The sequence below is a fragment of the Cebus imitator genome, unplaced genomic scaffold (genome assembly GCF_001604975.1).
Source record: "Cebus imitator isolate Cc_AM_T3 unplaced genomic scaffold, Cebus_imitator-1.0 Scaffold90, whole genome shotgun sequence".
Classification (NCBI taxonomy): Eukaryota; Metazoa; Chordata; class Mammalia; order Primates; family Cebidae; genus Cebus; species Cebus imitator.
In genome coordinates this window covers 5679339-5703331 of record NW_016107405.1, presented here as the reverse complement: position 1 = coordinate 5703331, position 23993 = coordinate 5679339, and the positions used below count along the sequence as shown (strand labels likewise).

Genomic DNA, 23993 nt, shown 5'->3' with positions numbered 1-23993 from the left:
AATGAAGTAACTCAGGAATGGAAAACCAAATATTGTACGTTCTCACTTATAAGTGGAAGCTAAGCTATGAGGTTGCAAAGGCATAAGAAATATATAATGTGCTTTAGGGACAATAGGAAACGATGGGGCAAGGGGAAGGATAAAAGACTACATATTGGGTACAGTGTACGCTGCCTGGGTGACGGATATACCAAAATTTCAGAAATCACCAATAAAGCAGTTAGCCACGTAACCAAAAACCACCTGTAGTCCAAACACAATTGAATTAAATTTTTAAAAAAGAAAAAGAAAATATCCCTGCTGGATTTAAATGTCCGAAGACTACAAATGCTATTTTATTACACTAATTTTTAAGACAATAAATAAGAGGCTGTTTCAGTCAAATTTCTATCTTAGGTGTCTGTAACATTTGTATTTTAAACAAGTCAAGGAAATAGGAGGAAGGAGAATGAAATTAAGTATTCCCTTCCTTCTTTCACATATGAATAAAAGGTGGAAAAATATTAGAGAAAAAGATTAGAAGGTCTCTTGTGAACTCAGGCTTTGCACACTTAGATCAAATGGAACATCAAATTCCTTCAAAGACCAGAAACAGCCCTCCTTTTAGTCTCACCATTCTTCAAATTCTAATTTAAAGCTTGTTGAGGAAAAGGAGAAAATACTTTAAGAAAATGAGGGATTCAGGGAAGGAATTGCTAAGTTTCTTGGTATCATATAACTTTATCCATTTCAAGTATAACCACAAGCTACTCTGATTCCTTAAGAGTAGAGTAGTGTGCCCCAGTGCCTGGTCTTTTCAACACTCAAGTCAGTAAGCCATGGCCCGCATCCGCATCCCAGGAGTGCCCCGGGCCTGCCTGAGGAGATGGCTGATGAGAGATAGCACTCTCCTTCCCCTTGTCCCAGTTTAGAGGGAATAGGATTCCTCAGGGTGAAACCTTCCCCCATACTCGAGAGACCTTCCAGGTTGTGTGTACCCTGGGGAAAACGCCATAAAGAAATGCATCCAAGTGTCCTTGCTCCTGAGTCACTGCTGAGTTGAAATCTGAATTGTGTTTGTGAAATCCATTTTGAGAGCTATCAGATGTCATGTAACCTGTGCTTGTAGTGGTTGCTCAATAAGTAACAAAGCTGGAACACTGAATTGGATAATGTGAGACCCAGAATTTGAACCCTGCTGTGTCTGGCTTCTTGTGAAATCTCAGCTACTTAACAGCTCTGTGACTCAATTCCTCTAATCAAAACCTGGGTCAAATAATAGTTTATGTTTCATAAGGAGAGCTAAGTATAAAAATTAAGAAAATGGCATTTATAAAGCAATTTCCTAAATATAAAGCAATGAGATAAAATGTAACAATCCACATGGAATATTTTTAATTTTAAAATAAACTTGGCAGGGCAAGGTGGCTCAGGCCTGTAATACTGTCACTTTGGGAGATCAAGGCTGGTGAATCACTTGAGCCCAGGAATTTGAGACCAGCCTGGGCAACACAAAAATTTCAAAATCTAGCCAGGCATGGTGGCACATACCCGTAGTGCCAGGTTCCTTTACAAAACAACTGAAAGAATTATATTTACACAAGCAAGTTTTGAAAGTATCCCTTTCCCTATAATCACCACCACCAATAGCTATTACCATAATCACACCTTAATTTTTTGCAAAGTTGCCATTTTAATTTGTATTTTCCTTAATACCCATGAAATTGTAAATACTGGACATGTGGATCGCTCTACTGTGAAATGCCTGTTTTTATTGAATTCTGCCTTATACAGTCACTTTTATTTGTATGTAATAGACGTTAACAATATTTTTTGCTGCATATATTAAAAAACATTTTTCCTTTTCTTTTTCTTTTACACTATCCATAGACCATCTATCACGTGCACAATGTTAACATTTCATGAAATCATTATATCTGTTTGAAATTGGAATTCCTATGTTTGTTTGCTGTCTTTTTTTCTTCTAGTATTCCAAGTGACAAATTCCTATATTTGTTGAAAAGTACTACCCAAACTTCAGCTTATACGTTGAATATCCTATATTTCTTTTCAAATATTATTGCCCTCTTTTAATTAAAAAATTTAATCAAGATACCATTTATGGTTATATTTGGTATGAGACACGAATCTAACCTCATTTTTTTATTTGGATAGCAGACATGATTTATTAAATGAATTTTTTATATTGAATTCATTTAGTATCTATCATATTCTCATATTTATGAAGATTCATTTCTGGCTTTTCTGTTTGGTTCCTCTGATCCATTTTTCATTCCTATATTAATATCCTGCTAGGTATTTCAGTACTTTGATTTTTTTAATGGCTCTAATATCTGAGAAAGCACAAATCTTATTCATAAATTTCTTGACTCTCTTTGGTCATTTAGTCTTCCATATAATAACAAATATTAACAATACAAATAAAATAAATAATAACAAGAATAGATAATCCATATTTAGTGCTTGCTATATGTCAGGCACTGTTTTAAGCATATCTATAAGAAAAGATGGATGTCATTCCAAAGATAACACAGCTAATAGATGATAGGGCCAGGATTCCAACCAAGGCAATTTGTCTACAAAGCATACACTCTCAACCATTTTTTAATTTTTTCTTCCCATATGAAATTTAAGTTCCATTTAACAAAATTTCAAAACCAACCTCATTAGGATGTATTTATACTTCTATTGAATGTGCATAAATCTGGATAGGGTTTGCATTTTTAAGATGCAAATTTTATTAAAAATCATGATCTTTCTATCCATTCAAGTCTTGTTTTACGTACTTCAATAAGGGTTTATTCAATTCCATTTTCTCCATATATGTCTTATAAATTTCTTATTAGATTTATGTCTAAATATTTGATGGTTTGCTACTATTATGAAGCAAATAGTTATTAGTTTACCATTTAAATTCCTAAAGGGTTATTGCTGATAGAGAGAAAAGCTAAATTTTCTATATTTATCTCTTATCCAGTCATTTTATTATATAGTTAACATGCTTAGACAGACAATTTCAATAGCAGCCTTGTTGAACTATGACTACTTAGGAAGAAGCAAAGAAACTGTCTTAAAAAAAAGGTTAGACTGAGAGAAAGATGAGTTATATTAGAAGGGTTTAACATATATCTTACATTTTTAACAGAAATTTAGATATCTTCATTAGTGGAACTTAAATATTTGGCTATCTGGTTGTGTTAAATTTAGCTTCAAAGATTTTCACAATTACTTGAAAAAGCTCTAAAGTGACAGGAAACCAAAGATGTTTCAAGCATTAGACAAAATTTTACCCTTTAGCAATGTTTTCCTCAATAATATTTAATAGCCTATAAAATGTGACTTTCATTTATAAATATAGTACACCTAACAAGAATTTACCACAGCTGCTATCCAAAATACCAATTACAATTGACCCTTGGACAATTCTCTTGGACAACATGAGGTTTGAGGTGCTGACTCCCTATGCATCGAACATCCACATATAACTCTGACTACCATAAATTTAACTAGCAATAGCCTACAGTTGACCAGAGGCTTATAGATAACATAAGAAGTCAATTAACACATATTAGGTACGTTATATGTATTATATACAATATTATTACAATACGGCAAGCTAGAGAAAAGAAAATGTTATTTAAAAAAAACATGGAGAAAAAGAAATGTCTGTACTATTCATTAAGTGGAGGTGAATCATCATAAAGGTCTTCATCCTCATGGTTTTCATGTTGAATCAACTGAGGAGGAAGAACAAGGGAAGGAGTGGTCTTGCTGCCTTAGGGATGGCAGAAATGGAAAAAAAAATCTATCTGTAAGTGGACCTGTATAGTTCAAACCCATGTTGTTCAAAGGTCAACTCTACAATAACTTGGTTATATATACATATACGTTAGAATATACATACGTATACGTACATGTATATACATATATATGCAAGTATATGTATGTATATATATGTGCTTATGTGTGTACTATATATCCATATATATGTACATATGAATGTATTCATAGAGCTTGATCCCCATCATTCACTATTTTGGTGCTAAGATAGGCTTGGTATCCTGCATAAGTAAAAGGGGATGATTATTTTCTTTCCGAACTAGGTTACCACTTCTTATTAAAAAAGTAAAACATATGTGGAAGATATGGAATTATAAGAATTTAGTTGCCCCACTTTCCAAAGATTTATCATCTTCAATCCCATTATATAACATAATAACGCTGGCTATATATTACGTTATATAACATGTTCAACTGCATAGGGAATCAGCACCCCTAACCACATATTGTCCAAGGGTCAATTGCAGTTGGTATTTTGGATAGTAGCTATGTAAATTCTGGTTAGATGTACTATATTTGTAAATGAAAGTCACATTTTATAGGACATTAAATTTTACTGAGGAAAGCACTGCTAAGGATAATAACAATGGTTATTACGTTATGTAACAATTGAAGATGATAAATCAATAATGCTTATCATATATCCCACAACCCAAAATCAAGAAAGCCCTTTTTTTCTCTCAGTTTATAAAGAATATTTTGGGCAAAGAATAACTTTAAAAATAGTAGACTGTGTCATCTACTTTAAGCAATTCAAGTTTTTCATTTATTCAAGCTGATCATGTCACACTTCTGCTTAAAACAACACAAAACAAAATTATTGGATCCATGTGTACTTCAGAATAAAGTCCAAACTATTAAAAATGACTTTTAAGAAGACTTTTCCCAGATTATTTATTCAGCCTCACCTTCTAGCACTCTATAACCACCTTACCCTTCAGCTACACTGACATTTTATAGTTCTCCAAACTATCATGTCTTCCATCACTTTGTGTTTTTGTGTCTCCTGTTCCCTCTGCCTAAAATGCCTATCTTCTACTTCCTCTGGCAAGCTCCTTCAAGATCAATAAAAATTGAATTTCCTCCATAAAGTCTCCAATGACTTCTCTGACAGTCATGCCTTTCTGCTCTGTGTCATTCATTTTCTTCATATCTTTTCACATATCTCTACCCTTGAAGACTGAGCTTCTCAAAGGTAAGGGAAGGAATGTGATTTGCTCTATGCTTTGGGTGCCACGGAAGGCTTAAATTATTGCAGGCATACAGGTTCCAAGAGTGAGTGAAATATTGTAGGTAACATAGAGACAAGTATAGTCTCTGATTTCAAAAGCTTACAATCTAGTGAGGGTATAGAGGACAACCTAATGGCTGGCTTCTGAGCTGGCTTCCGAGCTGCACTTTTGCTTCATGCATAGGAGATATGTTGTATCTTCCTCTGCCCATTCTTACTGATCCTAACCCTCACTTGTCTTTATCGGCAGCTTAATAATGCCTCACCAGAGGAAATTCCCTAATCGTTATGTAATAAATAAAGTTAAATAATAAAGTTATCATTATTTTAAAAGTAGATACTGATGTGAGAATAAACAAATAGATGATAGAATACAGTTATTCCTTGGTATCTGTGGGGAATTGGTTCCAGGACTCTCTGCAGATTCCAAAATCCATGAATGCTCAAATCCCTTATATAAATTGGGTAGTATTTGCATATAACATATGCACATCTTCCTGTATACTTAAAATAATCTCTTGATTACTTGTAATACCTAATATAATATAAATGCTATATAAATAGTGATTATACTGTACTGTTTAGGGAATAATGACAAGCAAAATGTATGTATATGTTCAATTCTGATGTTTTTCTAAATATTTTCTAACCGCGGTTGATTAAATCCATGGATTTGAAACTCACAGATTCAAAGGGCTAACACTTCCTATAAAGAATCAAATGCATAGATTGGAACCTAGAATAAAGATGTCAGAATGACAATAGGAGAAAAAGAGACTACTCAAAAACTTACCTTGGGACAAATGGCTTTCCATATGGAAAACAATAAAATTAGATTCTTAACTCACACAATATACAAAAATTAATTCAAATGATTGCAACATTAAAACTTTTTGTTATATAGAAAAACATATTTATGATTTCTGTTAGAAAAGATATCTTAAAGAAAAGACACCAAAGTACAAACCATAAAGAAAAATATGAATAAAACTGACTACATAAAAATTTTTAAAACTCTCTACAACAAAAGATCCCACTCTAGAGGATGGTAATGCAATGTATAGAACTGTGTTAGTTCAGGACCTCCAAGTTGCGAATGGAGGTCCCAAACCAAATACTCATGTAAAAGGAAACAAGGAGAGAGGCAGAGGAGGCTATGAGATCTCAATGTAAATTCAATCCCCTAGTAAAGGAAAGAAGGGTAGAAGGCTACATGGAAGATGTTAGAACACTGAGCAGTCTAAGGAAGTTTTGGCAAAATCATTTGTGAGCCAAAAACCAGCCAATATGGAAATCTCATACCTCCAAAATACATAACTACTTTAGTATCCCAGTTGTACTCATTCATTCACGTGGAAGGAGAATCATCAGACAAACTCAGCGAAGGATTTTAATACACAGCATCTGGGGCTCTCATTCAATTGTATTTCCCATAGCAAGCCCTCTGTAAGGCACATCTCATGGCCACCACAATAACTTATGAAAGTATATGAAATCAGAATGATTAACAAACATGAAAATGCATGGCATCATACAAGTAATTGAGGAATTGCAAATTTGAACTAGAGATAGAACAATAGAGATTCTGATTTACAAATCAGAATGCCAAGAATTAGTATGTCTATTAATAACAGAACTTTCAATGATATAAGGACATGGGAACTTTCATAAGTGGCTGGTGGTACTGTAAATTGTATGGCTATTTCAAGGGCAAATTGGCAGTATCTAGCAAAATTTTAAAAGTATGTATGTATCCTACGACCACACAATTCATCTATAGATGAATATGTACATCAGAAAATTCTCTTGTATATGCGCAAAGGAGAAAAATGCAAAGATTTTCATTGCAGTATTGAGTAAAATCCTGGAAGAATCTAAATGTTTATCAGTAACAGAAGGAATAAATAAAATGTGATACGTTATGAGTACAAAGCAACAATGAAAAAGAATGAAATAGAATTCTACATACCAGTGGCATAGCTAGATCTCAAAAATGTAACAGTAGCCAAGAAGGCAAGTTAAAGAAGGATATGCACAAATTATACCATTTATGTAAAATTTAAAGCCACACACACAAAAGCTACCAAATATTGTTCTTAGATACCTATATGTATATATGGGTGTAAATTTATTTAAATGGATTGGAAAAGCACATGTCAAATTCATAACAGCAGTTGTCTGAAGCTGGGGGTTTTGTGAAAGAAGGATAAGGAATGGGGTAAAAGTCTATTTAGAATTTGTCTTGGCCCCCAACAACACAGTTAAGAATATAGGAATGTTGTCATACGAAAGTTTTCTGTCTATAGTATACACCAGAAATACAGATTACCTTTAAAAGTGTGAAAATAAAAGATTCCCACATCTGAAAAGATTTGATGTTCTGAGCTAATGTATTTGGCTTCCTTTTATGGACTGAAATATTTATATAAAGAGAAATGCATACATTTGGATAACTTTAATAATAAGTTTTTCAGAGATCATAATATGAAGCTGCTAAGACAGAAATAAAATACAATTGTGGGGGTAGGCTAGGGAGAATTATAATTAAGTTCATTATTTTAAAACCAAATACATTAATAATACCAATATCCTGCTATTAATGTCTGTATCTGTTCTTATTACCTAATCTGTCATTCATTTGCATTAGTATTTGGCGTTCTCTATTTAACATAAAACACTTCATTTTGTATGCACTCTTAAACATTTATCGTTGCTGATACTAAGGGCACTCAAATATGGTAATATATTTATCTTAAGGATGTTGGTTTTCCAGCTGTCACAGCAGATTTTCCCTTCTGTGAATCTAAAAAAAAAAAAAATCAATTCCACTTGGTGCTATCACAATTTTTTAAAAAAGCAGTATAAAAGCCTGTGCTGCTTCTTACACACAGAGACAAATTCTACTTCTCTTTGTTCACACTATAGCTTCCTTTGAGGTCCCTTGGAGTTATCCACAAAAATTGTTGTGGAAAATCATTCATTGGAATTAAGACACGGGGTATGACATAAAAATTGCAGAGATTAAGAATAAATTAAAGCCTTAGTCTTAAATCAAATATAGAGTTTTTAATATTGTGTTCAATTAATTTTCTTGTTGAAAGGGCCCTGAAAAACCTCTTTCAAACGATCCTCCAGTGCCATGTTAATTTTTAATAATTTCCTCAGGTGTTAACAATTTCATCTCGTTTATCTACAGATAAAAAAATCAAATTATTTGGATCATTAGTTCTTAATATGTGGTCCTTGGACCAATTTCAGAATTCCTGGAGCACTTATTTAAAAATGCTCCACCTGAGCCAGGCGCCGGGGCTCACATCTGTAATCTCAGCACTTTGGGAGGCAGAGGCAAGCACATCACCTGAGGTCAGGAGTTTGAGACCAGCCTGACCAACATGGAAAAATCCCGTCTCTACTAAAAAGACAAAATTACTAGGCATGGGTGGTGGCGCATGCCTATAATCCCAGCTACTCGGGAGGCTGAGGCAGAAGAATCGCTTGAACCAGACGGCATAGGTTTTGGTGAACCAAGAGCACGCCATTGCACTCCAGCCTGGCCCACAAGAGCAAAACTTTGCCTAAAAAAAAAAAAGAAAAGAAAGAAAGAAAAGAAAAGAAAAAAGCACCTGGCCAGGCAGGGTGGCTCAAGCTTGTAATCCCAGCACTTGGGAAGGCCAAGGCGGGCAGATCACCAAATCAGGAGCTGGAGACCAGCCTAACCAACATAGTAAAAACCCGTCTCTGCTAAAAACACAAAAACTTAAATTTAGCCAGGCATGGTGGTGTGCGCCTGTAATCCCAGCTCCTCAGGAAGCTAGGGCAGGAGAATCACTTGAACTCCTGAGGAGGAGGCTGCAGTGAGCTGAGATCGCAGCATTGCACTCTAGCCTGGGTGACAGAGGGAGACTCTGCCTCAAAACAAACAAACAAAATCTTCAGCTACTCTTAGGAAAATTCGGACACAGTAAATTTATCTGCATTTTTAACTTGTGACCATTATGTGTACTAATGTTTGAGCTACTCATCTAGATACCTGTTCTTTTGGCTGATTTCCTTTACAACAAGCTGGTCAGAAAGGCAAATGTCAATTTCAAAGGATTCTGTGCATACAACACATTGGTTTGTTTGAGATTGTAAAGCACTTGAAAATACTTAGATAAAGAGTACTAGAGAGGGTCAAGTAATACTATAATAAGTGTGCAATAAAGATTAATTTACTTTATTATTAAGGAGTGCATAACATACCCAATGTGATATATAAACTTTTCACATAAATGTTCATAATTTTATTTTTTTAAGTGACAAAATTTCATCCTCCTAACACTATTCAACTGGACCAAACAAACCAGAAGTTGTTAAGGAGTAATTGCTAACACAAAGCTTATTAACTCTGATTTGCACATACAACAGGGCAATAATATAGGGTGTTGCTATATTGACAGAGAGAGAGAGAACTTTAAAGGGCGGAGTGTTACATTTAATGGTTCTGTATAATTTTGCAATATTTACTGAGTACATTTGAGCTTCCTGTGACTTTGTAGATAGGAAAATACCATAAACCTTTTTTTAATGGCTGGCTTATCACTCTTTATAACAACCTTGACAATATAGATGCTTGTGGTAACGGAGGAGGGTGAGAAGCTTGGTTGGGTAAAGGAAACATGAGCTTTACAGGTAATGCCATTCAATAAAGCATGTCTTTAAAAATTAGTGGGTGGTTAGTGCCATTGTTATTAATACTTAATAATTACTAAGCACTGTGTTGTGCTTTATGCACAAGGAAAATAGACAAGAGGGAGGGGGAAGAAAATAAGTGTGATAAGAGCAGAGGGAACAGGTAGAAAGAATAGAGTAAGGGCAGAGTAGAGTGTGTGAGAGAATGTGAGAGAGCTAAGAGTATTAGAAAGAGAGAGAGAATGAATTAAGCACTTTTGCATACAGCTACTATAAGTGTGAATATGTAGCTGAAAGTGTCACATGGCTGTGTATGATATATATAAACAGAATTCAACTTCCACAGCACAAAATAGATACTAAATAATTTGGAAATTAAAACTGGGGTTCTGATTTTTCAGGAAAGATCATTTGTTGACCTAAGTCAAACATGATTACAAATAGCTGTATATAGAAATATTGGCTAAAGATTAATCACCACTAGAAAGTATGAGAGCTAAGAGTCTTCAATCAGCTTAAAAAATAAAAAGGGCTGGGTGTGGTGGCTTACGCCTGTAATTCTAGCACTTTGGGAGGCTGAGGCAAGCAGATCACCCAAAGTCAGGAGTTCAAGACCAGCCTGGCCAACATGGTGAAACCCTATCTCTACTAAAAATACAAAAATTAGCCAGGCCTGATGGCAGGTGCCTGTAGTCCCAGCTACTCAGGAGGCTGAGGCAGGAGAATCGTTTGAACCCAGGGGGCAGAGGTTGCAGTGAACTGAGATAGTGCCACTGCTCTCCAGCCTGAGCAACAGAGAAAGACTCCATCTCAAAAATAAATAAATAAATAAAATTAAAAAAAAGGTTCTTCCTTCACTGATTGATAGGTACTGACCAAATACATAACAGAAAACTCAAATTCCAATGCAATTTTTAATAGAACCAACAAAAAATACAAAAAAACACTAACATAATGGATGTTACAGATTTTATCACTAATATCAAACACTTGTTTACTATTGTTTTATATATATGAACTTGTAAGTATATATAACTGTTTAATATCTTTATGTCTCTTTAGTGTTTATTTCTGTATGTGTATAGATCTGTCTCAAGCATTTTTAAAAGAATGGCTATGGAGTGCAGTGATTTAAGGTGTTTGGGGTGAGGGAAGTCATATTGGAAAGGATATTTGAAACAAACAAATTATTTTATTTCTAATTCTAGCTCTACCATAGACTCATCTAGCTATTGATTTCTAGACTCCAGATTCGAGAATCTCTGAAATGGCCCTTAAAAAATCTGGTTTCTGAAAGCTTTTTAGATGATTTTGATTCAATGGGTCTAAAAACTGACATTTAGGAGCTGCTAATTCTTTATCTCCTCTAAGTCTGCTCACATAGAAATGCCCAAATGCTACCTAAAATGCTAGAATAAATCCAATCCCTGAAAAATAACTCTTTTCTCAGTACTTCATTGCTATACGCTGTGTTATCTAGAACTTCTTCCTGCTCTGGATTTCCTAACATGTTTTCCAGCTCCTTAGTAAACAAGTCTTCTGCTTTGTAATTTAGATCTTAGGAGCTGGCCTTCATACTTACCTACCTATTACTTCTGAAGTTTCTACCTTGATCCCTATTCTGTCAAGAGTTGGCTTTGTAACACAAGCTTCCTATCTTTCCCTTTGCTGACTGTCCACCTACCTGGACTTCCACAGCTTAAATTTGAGGTTATGAGGCATGAAGAAGAGATTCTTTCCCAAGGGGAAAGGAAAAAGGAGAAGAAAATTTGGTAGAAGATCTGGAAAAATTTTTCCTGACTTATTTAAATTTCAAGTGTGTTAGAATAGGTGGTTTTCCCAAATATACACTTATTAAGGATTATGGTAGCTTGGAAGCATCTTTGTCTTTCTGCCTTTTTTTTTTTTTCCGGAAGTAAGGAGACTGACACCTTCACCTTCATAAGGTAGATGGCTCTATAGTCATAATGTGATGAGTACTACACTAGAAACATAAACAAGGAGAAATGGCAGCATGGATGAGGGAGTAGCTAATGACACCAGGAGAGGAGAGAATGAAGAGGTCCATGAAAGCACTTTCCCTGGCACTCTATACATCACCCTATTGTTCTTATTAATGCTGAAAAATAGTATTATTGATTTTTAATCTCTTTATAATCTCTTCTTAAAGTAGAATGTAAGCTACACGAGAGTACAAACTGTCTTGCTTATCACTGTGTCCTCCATTTCTAGAATGATGCTTGCCACACAGTAGTAGCTCAATTAAGTATTTTTGAATGAATAACTAAATATGAACTCACTCAACTTCCCATTACATTCTACTTCATATTTGCATCCACACACATTACCTGTATTCATCCTACTCCAGAAGAGGGTTCCTTCTACCTGATTGAGTCTCATTCTCCAAACATGTTTTATGGTTTCTGTCTCCTTGTTCTCTAAGTCACCCCTTTTCTCTTTTGTACTGAAATTTCAAATGCTTCCTCTCCTCAGCCTTCCTCATATTGTTACTTAGGGATGCCCATTGTGGTTTTAATTTACTTTTCTTTCATTATATATCAGATTGAACACATTTTTATATGTTCAATGCTTTTAATATTTTTGATAAATTTTCTGGTTATATGCTTTCTCTATTTTTGACTATTGGATTATCATCTCTTTATTGATTTGCATAAATTTTTACAAGATTAAGGAACTTGATCCAGTGGGTACTCAGGAAACTTACTTGGCCTCTCCAAAGCGATGCCATTATTGCATTTTGTATCATTTAAAATATTCTCTCTTCTTCCATTTCATGATGCAATACTCTCCTGGAAGTTTTCCCTCCTGGCTGTTAGTCTCCTCCTTGGTATCCCCCACAGCCCTGCTTTTCTCTGCATACCTACTAAGTATTGAAATTCCTTGGAAGTCTGTCCTCAGTGCAGTCTTCATATATTATACTCACCTTTGGTGATATCATCCACTCCTATGACTTTATTTACAACCCATATACTGAAGATTACCTGATGTCTGTCTCCAGCTCAAACATCTCTTCTAAGCTCTAGAACCAGACAGTTTCCCTTAAAAGTTCCCTGGTCACCTCAGCATTTCCAAAATGGAGCACACTGTTTTCACCCTACCAACCTGCCTCAGCAAATGGTACCACTATCCACCCAACTGACCAAGATAGAAGCCTGGCATGGAGAGGAGAGACAAACGGGAAGATGCTGGTCAAAGGGTAAAAGGTTTTAGTTAGGCAGGATGAATAAGTCCTGGAGCTCTATTGCATGATGTGGCCACTATAGTTGGTAATAGATGTATTCTCTACTTGGAAATTGCTAAGAGATTAGATCCTAATGTTCTCACTGCACACACAGAAAATATTTTTGTGAGTGATACATTAATCAGCTTGACTATAGTAATCATTTCATAGTGTATCTGTTTATCAAAACATCATGTTTTAAATGGCATACACCTATAATTTTTGTCAATTATACCTTAATAAAGCTGAAAAATACTTTAAAAATAGGTTGAATTATTTTTAAAAATTGGCATCATCTTTGACATCTCTTTTTTCTTCCCCTTCCATACCAAATAGTGACCAACTCCATCCATTCAATCTTCTAATTATCCATCAGGAAGCAATTTACTCCTTCCTACCTAACAGGTCATTATTATTCCTCACCTAAAGCCCTGTGACAGCCACCTAAATGATCTCCCTGCCACCAGCCTTGCTGATCCTCCAATACTCCATACTTCATGTTGCAGCCAATGACAATCTTTATAAAATACAAATCTAGTCATATCACCACTCCCAAATTTAATGTCCTTCGATGAGTCCCAGGGCCCCCAGTGTAAAGTTCAATCTCCTACCACCTCACACCAGTTAGAATGGCACTCATTAAAAAATCAGGAGACAACAGATGCTGGAGAGGATGTGGAGAAACATCCTCCAACAGTGTAAAAGGAACACTTTTACACTGTTGGTGGAAGTGCAAATTAATTCAAGCATTGTGGAAGACAGTGTGGCAATTCCTCAAGGATCTAGAAATACAAATTCCATTTGACCCAGCTATCCCATTACTGGGTATATACCCAAAGGATTACAAAGCATTCTGTTATAAAGACACATGCGCATGTATGTTTATTGCAGCACTATTCACAATAGCAAAGATTTGGAACCAACTCAAATAGCCATCAATGATAGACTGGATAAAGAAAATGTGGCACATATACACCACAGAATACCATGCAGACATAAAAAAGGACGAGTTCATGTCCTTTGCAGGGACATGGATAAAACTAGAAACCATCATTCTCAGCAAACTGACACAAGAACAGAAAACCAAACACCACATGTTCTCACTAAAAAGTGCATGTTGAACAATGAGAACACACAGACACAGGGAGGGGAACATTACACACTGGGGCCTGGGGGGTGGGGGTCTAGGTAAGTAATAGCAGGGTGTAGGGGAATTGGGGAGGGATAGTATTAGGAGAAATACTAATATAGATGATGGGGTGATGGATGCAGCAAACCACCACCACGGCACGTGTATACCTATGTAACAAACCTGCACAATCTTCACACGTACCCTAGAATTTAAAGTATAATAAATAATTTTTTTAAAAAGTTCAATCTCCTTACTAGAGTATGTAAAGTTCTTGATATAACTGTCCTCTCCCAATGAAGATCTCACAATATACCCCTTTCTTTCCAGACTCCAACCTTACTGTAATACCTACAGCTTCCCCAAAGGGCAAAGTGTTCTCTTGGATCCAGGTTCATTTCATTCTATAGCCCAGCAGCTGGGCGTACGACAGTGCGGACCAGCTTCCAGCAGCACTACCATCTCCGCATGCACCATTTCAACTGTTATCCCAGACTCGGTACAGCAATTTGTGTTTTGTGTCTTGGATATTTTTCATCAAACCCTCCCAAGATGTCTACCAAAAGGAAATTGTCTTTGTCTACGCCTCAGCCTGCCAAGAAGGAAAGAAAGGCCATCGATCTCGACACGAAAGTGAAGGTAATTAAGCAGTATGAAGGAGGAAAGTAAATGAATGTGATTACACGTGATACGAAGTTATCACACTTGACTGTGTCGACGATTTTGAAAGATAAAGAAAGAATTCGTGAAGCTGTGAAAGGTTCTGCACCCATGCGATCAACAGTTAACAACAAAGCAACGAAGCGGGCCCATCCACGAAATGGAGAAATTGCTATATATTTGGATGGAAGATCAAATTCAAAAACGGACACCATTAAGTCTTTTTACTGTGCAGATGAAGGCGAGAAGTCTATTTCAGACTCTGAAGGAGTGTGCTGGAGAAGTTTAAACTTCTTATAAATTTCGAAGCAATGGACCCAAACATCGAGCGATTTGCAAGGATTGAATGGATGGAGCACGATGTGTTTCGTCCGTATCGTGATATTTATGAAGAAAGAAAGAAACATACCATTCAGACAAAGCTCACCATTTTTATGAAAAAACCAACTCCGGTGACCCCAACTGCTGCCTCAGATGACGACATCAATGATCCGCAGCCAAGCACCAGCAGCCAATAAAATGTTTCGTACATGTTTATATATTTTGATATGTTTTGCAATTGGGAAAATATTTCCTATGGTATTTTTTACACCTGTATTTTGTATTTTTGTATGCAACTGTATTTTGTAATTTTGTATGTTTTGCAAATATTAAACCAGTTGTACTGGTAATGCAGTGTTTTACTTAAACCTGACGAATGTAAAAATAAGAAACAAAATGGTGTAGAGATGATACAAATGGCATAAAATGAACAAAGAAAATTATGATATATAACAATAATGAAAGAAAATTATGATAAAATATGACAAAGATTTTTATAACATCATTTCACAGTACTGTACATATAGCCTACTCAACTTACGACCAAATAGTGTTACAACAAGTCTGTCGGAACCAATCGTGATCGTAAGTCAAGCACTAGCCATATATATATATATACACACACACATATATATATTCCTTGCAAAAATATCTGTAAATCTAAACTCATTACAGATAGGAACTCCTGTTATACTTGCAGGCAATATCCCTGATGCCAAACACAGTGTGTCCATGCAGGAACGCAACAAATATTTGTTAAAATTAATTTCTTCATTTGTAAATCTAATTTAAGATAACTAAACATGGTCAATAAAAAGTAGGTATTAATGTCTTTGTCCTACACTATAATAATAGGAATACAATCTGCCATTCCAGGAGCTGTTTTGTCTAGAGAATATTTGTACTCAAATTTTAGAAATATCAACATCCCTTTCCTGGAAGGCCTTCATGAACAATTCTCTATGGCTACAGAGTCAGAAGCCTGGTAAGATGCTCATCTGCCGATGTTAAGATTTACTCAGGGATTTCTGAGGTTCCTTCTGTATGTCTAAGCTACTATTACAAAATAAGTGTAAGATCTTCTCTTGATTTTTTAAAATTAGACATCTGTTCAATATAGAAAACTCTAAGTGTAGAGTCAAGAATCTCAATTCTTCAAGAGGGTTGAAACATCAGGCATATCTATATCATGATACAGTACAGCTTTTACCTCTGGAAAACAACGATTCTTTACTTTGTATTTTAATACGAAAACATGACGTAAGTGTCTTAATTTTATCATCTATTCATAGGATAGTTTGATCTAGGTAGCTATAATTATATTTGTATACTTCTATTACATTGAGTGGCCCAAATCTTATTGGAGGGACAGACTTAGGGATATTTTGGTTTGAGAGACATAAGAACTCTCATTTTTTAAGCTAATAATTAGTTCCAGAATTGTGATTTTTAACTTCTAAAACCTAGCTCATATTTTTGGAATTCAGTACATTCTCACTTTGGGTGCAAACTCTGGGAGAAGCTGTCACTAGATAAATGGAAAGTGAGGCTTTAATGACCAAATCATGAAAGGTGCTTAGCACAATGCTGATGTGTATGTTCTGTTCACAGATGTTAACTAGAATTTATTTGCTAGTTCTAGGGCTCAAATGAAATGAAATAGCAGTTTAGTTCATAAAATGCTATCATGTTTCTGTTTGGTTCTGGTAGTTTTATTTTTTTAAAAAAGTTATTGCTTCATATTACAGTAAATATGTGTCAGTGCGTTGAAGCTTAATTACCTATCAGTAGAAAATTACAGGTAGTTCAAGGTACAGTCATTTAGTATGGCTGATTCTTGTTTAAGGGACATAGTTCAATGTGTTTCAAATATAGGTTTTGTTTTATTTTTGAGACAGAATCTCACTCTGCCACCCAGGCTAGAGTGTAGTGCCATGATCTCAGCAGACAGCAACCTGTGCCTTGTGGGTTCAAGCTATTCTCATGCCTCAGCCACCCAAGAAGCTGGGGCTACAGACATGTACCACCATGCCTGGCTAGTGTGTGTGTGTGTGTGTGTGTGTGTGTGTGTGTGTGTGTGTGTTTTAGCAGAGAAAGGGTTTCACCATGTTAGCCAGGCTGGTCTTAAACTCCTGTTCTGTGATCCACACACCTAGCCTCCCAAAGAGCTGGGATTGCAGGCATGAGCCACTGTACCAAGCCTCAAATATCTGTTTTAAATGTCCATTGTGTCTTGGCTACTGAATGCAAATGTTAATTCCTATGGTACCTTTTTATTTTCGGTTCAATTTATGAATTGAACATTCATAAATTATCCTACAGTGGTGCATTGACCATTCAAAGGTTAAGTTTCAAGTTCTACAGGTTAGTTTTTACAAGACCTAGAGAGCAAGAGGTCAGATTCAAATTTAATCAGTCATGTGATATCTGCATGATATAATTTATTTTCCAGAACAGTCATTAACTCATTTTTTTGCTTACTTCCCTCCCAAGTTTTTTCATACTTCTTGCCAATTTCCCTCCCAAGTATTTTTTTCTTTCAGTAAATTTCTTCCAGCTTCCCTCCCAATTTTTTTCTTCTAGTGACTTAAATATGAAAAATGCCAAGCAGAGTTTAGAAAATACATGCAGATTTTACCTTCTTCAACTTACATAGTAAATAAATTTTTATTATAATGCATATATAATGGCTGCCATAACAGACATTTACTTAACGAAGACCATTACACGGTTCCAAAAGTATTGCAACAGCTTTGTGGAAACCAATTATGTATCCTAAAGCTCTGACCTCTTTCTCACTCTCCCCACCCCAGCTCTCTACCCCACACCCCTCATAATAGCCAATTACTTCTCTAAACCCAGGTACATTTACAAAATATAAATGAGTCGCTGAGTAAAGACAGTGAGTCGCTGAGTAAAGACAGTCCAATTACTCATTACTCAAACACTGGCCTGCCTAGAATTCTCCTCCTGTCAGCCATGGGGCTACGTGGCAGACTATGGTATTGTCAAGCACAGGAGATGTGGTAGTCTGGAAATAAAAAAGGCAAGAGGGCAGTGTACTCTGTTCCTCTTTTAATAACAAAATAGAATTATAATCTCATAAGGGATAAGTAAATTAAGGGCTTAATTATGTTGATTTCTCCTTTTAAGCTAGCAAAGTCTCTGGTGCTGTTTATAATAGCTACAAATATTTAGGAGATTCTAGAGGTGGTTTGGACACAGGGAGAAAAATGACAGGATAAGTTAATGAGCACAGGGAGACATAATAATATTTTAAAATAAGTGTCACTTTGCCTAGAACGTCATTCTCCTATAATCTAGATTTAAAATAGGATATGTAAAACAGGACATGGAGCTGTTTATGAAAGAGGAGGACTGAAGGTGAAGAATCTGAACCTGGCTTCTCACTCATGGCTGTACATTATGAGTTTTCTATCAACACAGAACTATCTCCATGCCCTTCCCTGTGATAACGTCTTTACGCCATCTCACTGAGTGAATAATTTGCAAAAACAAACTGAAATCAGAAAACTATGTGAAGTATGTTGTGCATGCTTTCTCCTATCCAGACAAATTTACACTTACCTGCCTACTCCTATGACACCAAGCCTCATTGCATACGCAAGTGCTTTGCAGACATTAGAGTTGAAGAAAAACACAAAAATGAGGAAGAAAATATTCTGTTCTCATCTCCAGTTCCAAGTCTAGGTGTAACACATTAAGAAAGAGATCAACTTTGGCAATCAAAATGAAAACATACTGAATCATGAATGTTTGTATTTGGTGATTGGGGGTTCATAGAGAACATATTGAGGAATTCTAGTGCTGGCACCAGATGCTTAGCCATTAAGGATTCTGAAGGTATCTCAAGTTCTCATGATCAAAACTTCTCCACACTTTTTTTTAAAAAAGGCATCTTCTTTTGGCACACAGGCATTATACTGTATCGAATTCTTATTGGCCTTTTTCAAAGGTGAGGACACTTATTTAAGAATACCAAAAATACAAAAATGGAATCTCTTAAGTCACTGAAAATAGAGAACACTTTTGATTTTGACTGTCAAGATAAATGAGCACTTTCAGTTACTTTTGTCTGTTACTCCCAGCAATCATGTGCCGCCTTGTAATCATCTGCTCAAAGTCTGAGACTGTGAGACAGAACATTTGCTGAGCAAAATTTTTGCAATTGACATGCCTACTTCAAAACACTTTTGAAACAGTCATCCAGCAAGAATTTAACACTCTGTCAATGTGCTAGGTAGAGTACACCAAAATAAAGTTTTTGGAGTTGATGTTTTCAAGGAATCGACCATGTCATTGTATAGAAAAGAACATGTCTGAAACATTCAGCACAGAGAAAAAAGCAGCATACACTAAGTTACTCATTGTATTCATTACATTTGCCCATTTAAAATACAAGAGATGTAGGAAATGCCTGGGTGACTTTTTTTCTATCATAAGATAACTAGAAAAAAAAAAAAAAGAAAAAGAAAGCCTAAACCAGTTCCAAAAGTCAGCATGACAAAAAAGAAAACAGGGACTCAGGGATTCTTTGAAATAAAAAGCTGAATGTTTTATGTGACACTTAGGCAAAGAAGGATAAACTGTTTATTTTTTTAGTGGAGCTTATTATCAACAATTATTCATTAAATCTCACCTAGTGGCATCCTCTACTAGTACTTTGTTAGCAAAAGCTGTGATCCCTCTGCCTTGATCAGATGTCTCAATTCTAAGTAGTTCACCTCGGCTTTCTTCCTTCCCCTAACCCCACAGCATTTCTACCTGTCTTCTTTCCCAATTTCTGTTATGCATGGAGTCTTTTAACTCCTTAAGAGGAGAGAAACCAATTTCCCTCCTCTTCTAGTTTCTTGAAGAAAAAAAAAATCACTCTTTCCTGAAGGATTATTTTTCCTGATACCTTTTCTGATGGATGCCAATAGTACACAAACATGACATTTCTTCTCTTCCCAAAATTCTTCTATGTAATTCTTGTCTCTTCTTGTCTATCATATCTGGATTCCTGAAATAGCTTCCTATTAGTCTTTCTCCTTCTAGTCAGAATAGCAAATCGTATCATCAATAATAATAGTTGTTTTATTTATTATTTTCTATTATATATGCCAGAAGAATCCACAAAACTCTATAAAATAGATAGTATAGTAACACAGGTATTTTAGATTTCAAAATCTATGTTCTTTCTGCTATTCACAAAGCTTCTAATCATGTCTACCTTAATTCTGTTTCTCACTGTCACAGTCAGTGATTTATCTACACTTGAAAGCTGATTATGTCATTCACCTGATGAAAGCTCTCCACAATCAAATTCCTGAGACTGGTATACAAGGCCTCCATAACATGGCCTTCTGCCTTCTTAAACTCTGGTTCTACCTGGTTCTATGCTGATGATTCCCTACACCAGCCAAGTAGTTTCATGTCCTGTGTTTCTGTTCATACAATTTCCTCTGTCCAAAATACATTTTTTTGTCTTTGACTCAGCCTTCAAGGTGTCTGCTTTTAGAGACAACCTCCCTGAACCAGGCTAAAAGCCATCAGCTAGGCTTCTATAGTACCCTAGGGATACTTCTGCCTCAGCACTTTATATTGAAATGGTCTGTTACCCCCAGCCAGCCTACAAGTTATTTGACAGAAAAGACAACAAAGTTTTTATTTGATACCTACCATGCCCACTCCACAGTGAATGGTTTTTGGCATAAGGTACTCACACAAGTAATGTTTGTGTGTCTGAAAGGGACACAAAGGAGAATCACCTCCCAGCCCCATTGCCATTTCTTGAGCATGGAGCCAATGTGCCCACACTTTAAACCTTCAGGATCTTATGCTGTTTTCTTCCATACAATACACCAACTTCTGTAGATTGTGTCACACAGAACAACTGCCATATTTATAAGTGACCATCTTTATAATTATCTATTATAACCACTTTTGTCAACATGAAAATTCATATTGATGCTTTTTCATCATTATTTGGCTTCATGGCTTTCCTTCCCCTTAATTACACCAATCTCCATCTTTTCTGCACAATAGTTACTAACAAGAACTGACTTTCAGAGGTATTTCTCCTATGTCATGCTTTCTAACAGTATTCTTCACCTCAAAGGGAGGTATAAGCAGGAGAAATACTATCAGTAGTAGAAATACTATTTCTAACAGTATTTTTCACCTCAAAGGAGATACTACAAACTAGTATCTACTGAATGACTACTTTGTACAAGATGTTGTGTTAGGTACCTTATATGTACATCTCATTTAATCTTCACAACAAGCCAGTGACCATTTACTCATTAATCTCCCACTTCTTTACACAATCTAATCTTTACTCTACTTTACTGGCAGCTGTTAATCAAAATATTCCTTCGAAGCCCTAAGTTTCATTCATGACACCCTTAGAATTCTAAGGGTGAATTTATTCACCCTTAGAACGGTGAATCATTCCATTAGATGACATTAGTCTTCTGCCTCCTTGTGTACAGTTACTCCTCATATTATGCAGACCCAGATAGAGTCCATGCTACCTCCTTTTACTCTTATAAAAATGCCTCTGTCATTTTCTATTATATCACCAATTTGACTTGTTATTGATATGTTTATCTTTCCCACTAGTCCATGAACCCCTGAAGTATATGGATCATGTTCAATACGTATTTTCATCTCCAGCTCCTAGTACACTGTATAAAATATAGCAAGTCTTAATAAATATTTGCTAAATTATGACTCCTTACCTTCTTCTCCTTTAGAAGCTTATTTAGGCACACACAAAAAAACCCCTATTACATGATTTCATTTAAGTGAAATGTCCAGAAGGGACAAATTGATAGAGACAGAAAATAGATGGGTGATTATTTAAAGTTGGAATGGGAGAGAGTTAGCTACAAGGGAATGGTAATTGAATGCTAATGGGTACAGGATTTCTTTTCAAGGGGCCAAAAATGTGATGATGATCATACAACCCTGTCAATATGCTAAACAAACACACTGAATTATGTACTTTAAATATAATTTTGGCAGGGCGCGGTGCCTCATGCCTGTAATGACAGCACTTTGGGAGGCTGAGGCAGATGGATCACAAAGTCAAGAGATCAAGACCATCCTGGCCAACATGGTGAAACCCCTAACTCTATTAAAATACAAAAAATTAGCCGGGCTTGATGGTAAGCACCTGTAGTCCCAGCTACTTGGGCAGCTGAGGCAGGGGAATCGCTTGAACCCGGGAGGCGAAGAATGCAGTGAGCAGAGATCACACCGCTGCACTCCAGCCTGGTGACAGAGCAAGACCCTGTCTCAAAATAATAGTAATTTTAAGGTTGGCCATGCAATCTGAAAAAAAAAATATGTTCTCTTCTCCTTTTTTCATTATTTTTAACAGCCTTTTTGATATATTATTCACATACTATACAATCTTTCATTATTAACACACAGGACTCCACTATAAACCCTTCAGAAAATAGACCATGTCTCATTCAAGTTGATATTTCCAGGACCTAGCACAGTGTTCGGAAATTAGTAAATGCCCATTTTGAGAATGAGAGACCCACAGTCCTAAATTTATTACTAGTAATATACCTAAGCTACATTTCAGCTAATTAAATGTTTAAAGGTTGACTCAAGGAAATCAAACCACCATTTATAAATTCATTTCTATTGGAAAACACATACTTAGAGAAAAAAAAAAAAAGTCTGCAAGTCACCTTCCAAACCTTTCCACTCATAAGTAAATAAAGCCCATGATTTGTCTTGCAAGGCACTACCACTCTTGCATCCTAGTCCCCTTTAGATGAATACCTGTGTTATCTAGAAATATTCAGGTTTTTTTGGTAACAAATCCAGATTTTCCAACCACAAGGTTATGAAATACTATTCCTGGAAGAAGGGCTTTTGAGGAATGAAATATATCCTCTTCGAGGTAAGTCCAAACTTTTAGAAGATAGCTTTTCTTTTCATTATGCTCTCAAAGTGTATACAAAATAAGCATGGGGCTATTAAAAAAACTGTTGAATGAGTGAGTTTATACATGGAGAATCATTCATATAAGCATGCAATCCTTTTTATAAGAATCGCCATTTCCATCTAATCCACAGTTAGCCCTTTTCCATGTTTTGGGATAGTGTATTTTAAGCTACATTTTACTTTCTGTGCAATTTTTTTTCATAAAAGATTATATAAAGGAATTTAAAATGCCATCTATCAAAGATATTACTCTTAAATCAGAATCATTGTTTGGGGAATAAGGCCAATAAACTTCATAGTTACATATTCCCTCCCTAACATTTGCAACTATCATTACTGAACCCACCATCACACAATTTACATAGTGAACAACGTTCTCCAATATTGTTGTGAAATGAGTAATAGCATCATCTTCATTTTGCCTCTGTATCAAAGAATTGCAGTCACTAGAAGTTATATGGTTATTTGTTCAAAGCCAGAAATACAATATCTATCACCACTATTTTATTCCTCTGATTCTTTGCTGGCAGATCAATGCTCATTCCATTAGGCTACAGTATTATTAAAATTATTAAAATCAACTTAATAATTTTTGGAGTATCTTTTTAAAGATACATATATCATTTATATGCAAGCCATATAAATAACCATTAAGGACACTTGTCTCACTAATGAGTGAACAAAATTCTCACCATTTCATAAAATGCATTTATTGTGATAAAATGAATCTATGCTTTAAAAATAAATTGCATTTATTTTATGTGTTTGCAAGCCTCTTAAAGCATAGCTTATGTGTTTTATTAATTGAGCCATTCATAGTAGCTTACCCTTAGAGGAAACATAAATGTATGTAAACTAACTGATTGAATATGGAGGCAAACATATAATTCGGGTAGTGTGAAGGGTTCATATGCATAATAAAAAATTTTTCA

At 35.5% G+C, this 23993-nt stretch overlaps 1 protein-coding gene across 2 annotated transcripts in view; it reads right to left on the bottom strand.

The window, feature by feature from the left end:
• The window catches only part of CFTR (CF transmembrane conductance regulator), a 181946-nt gene that overhangs the window by 85277 nt on the left and 72676 nt on the right, over positions 1-23993 (bottom strand). The window lies entirely within an intron of this gene.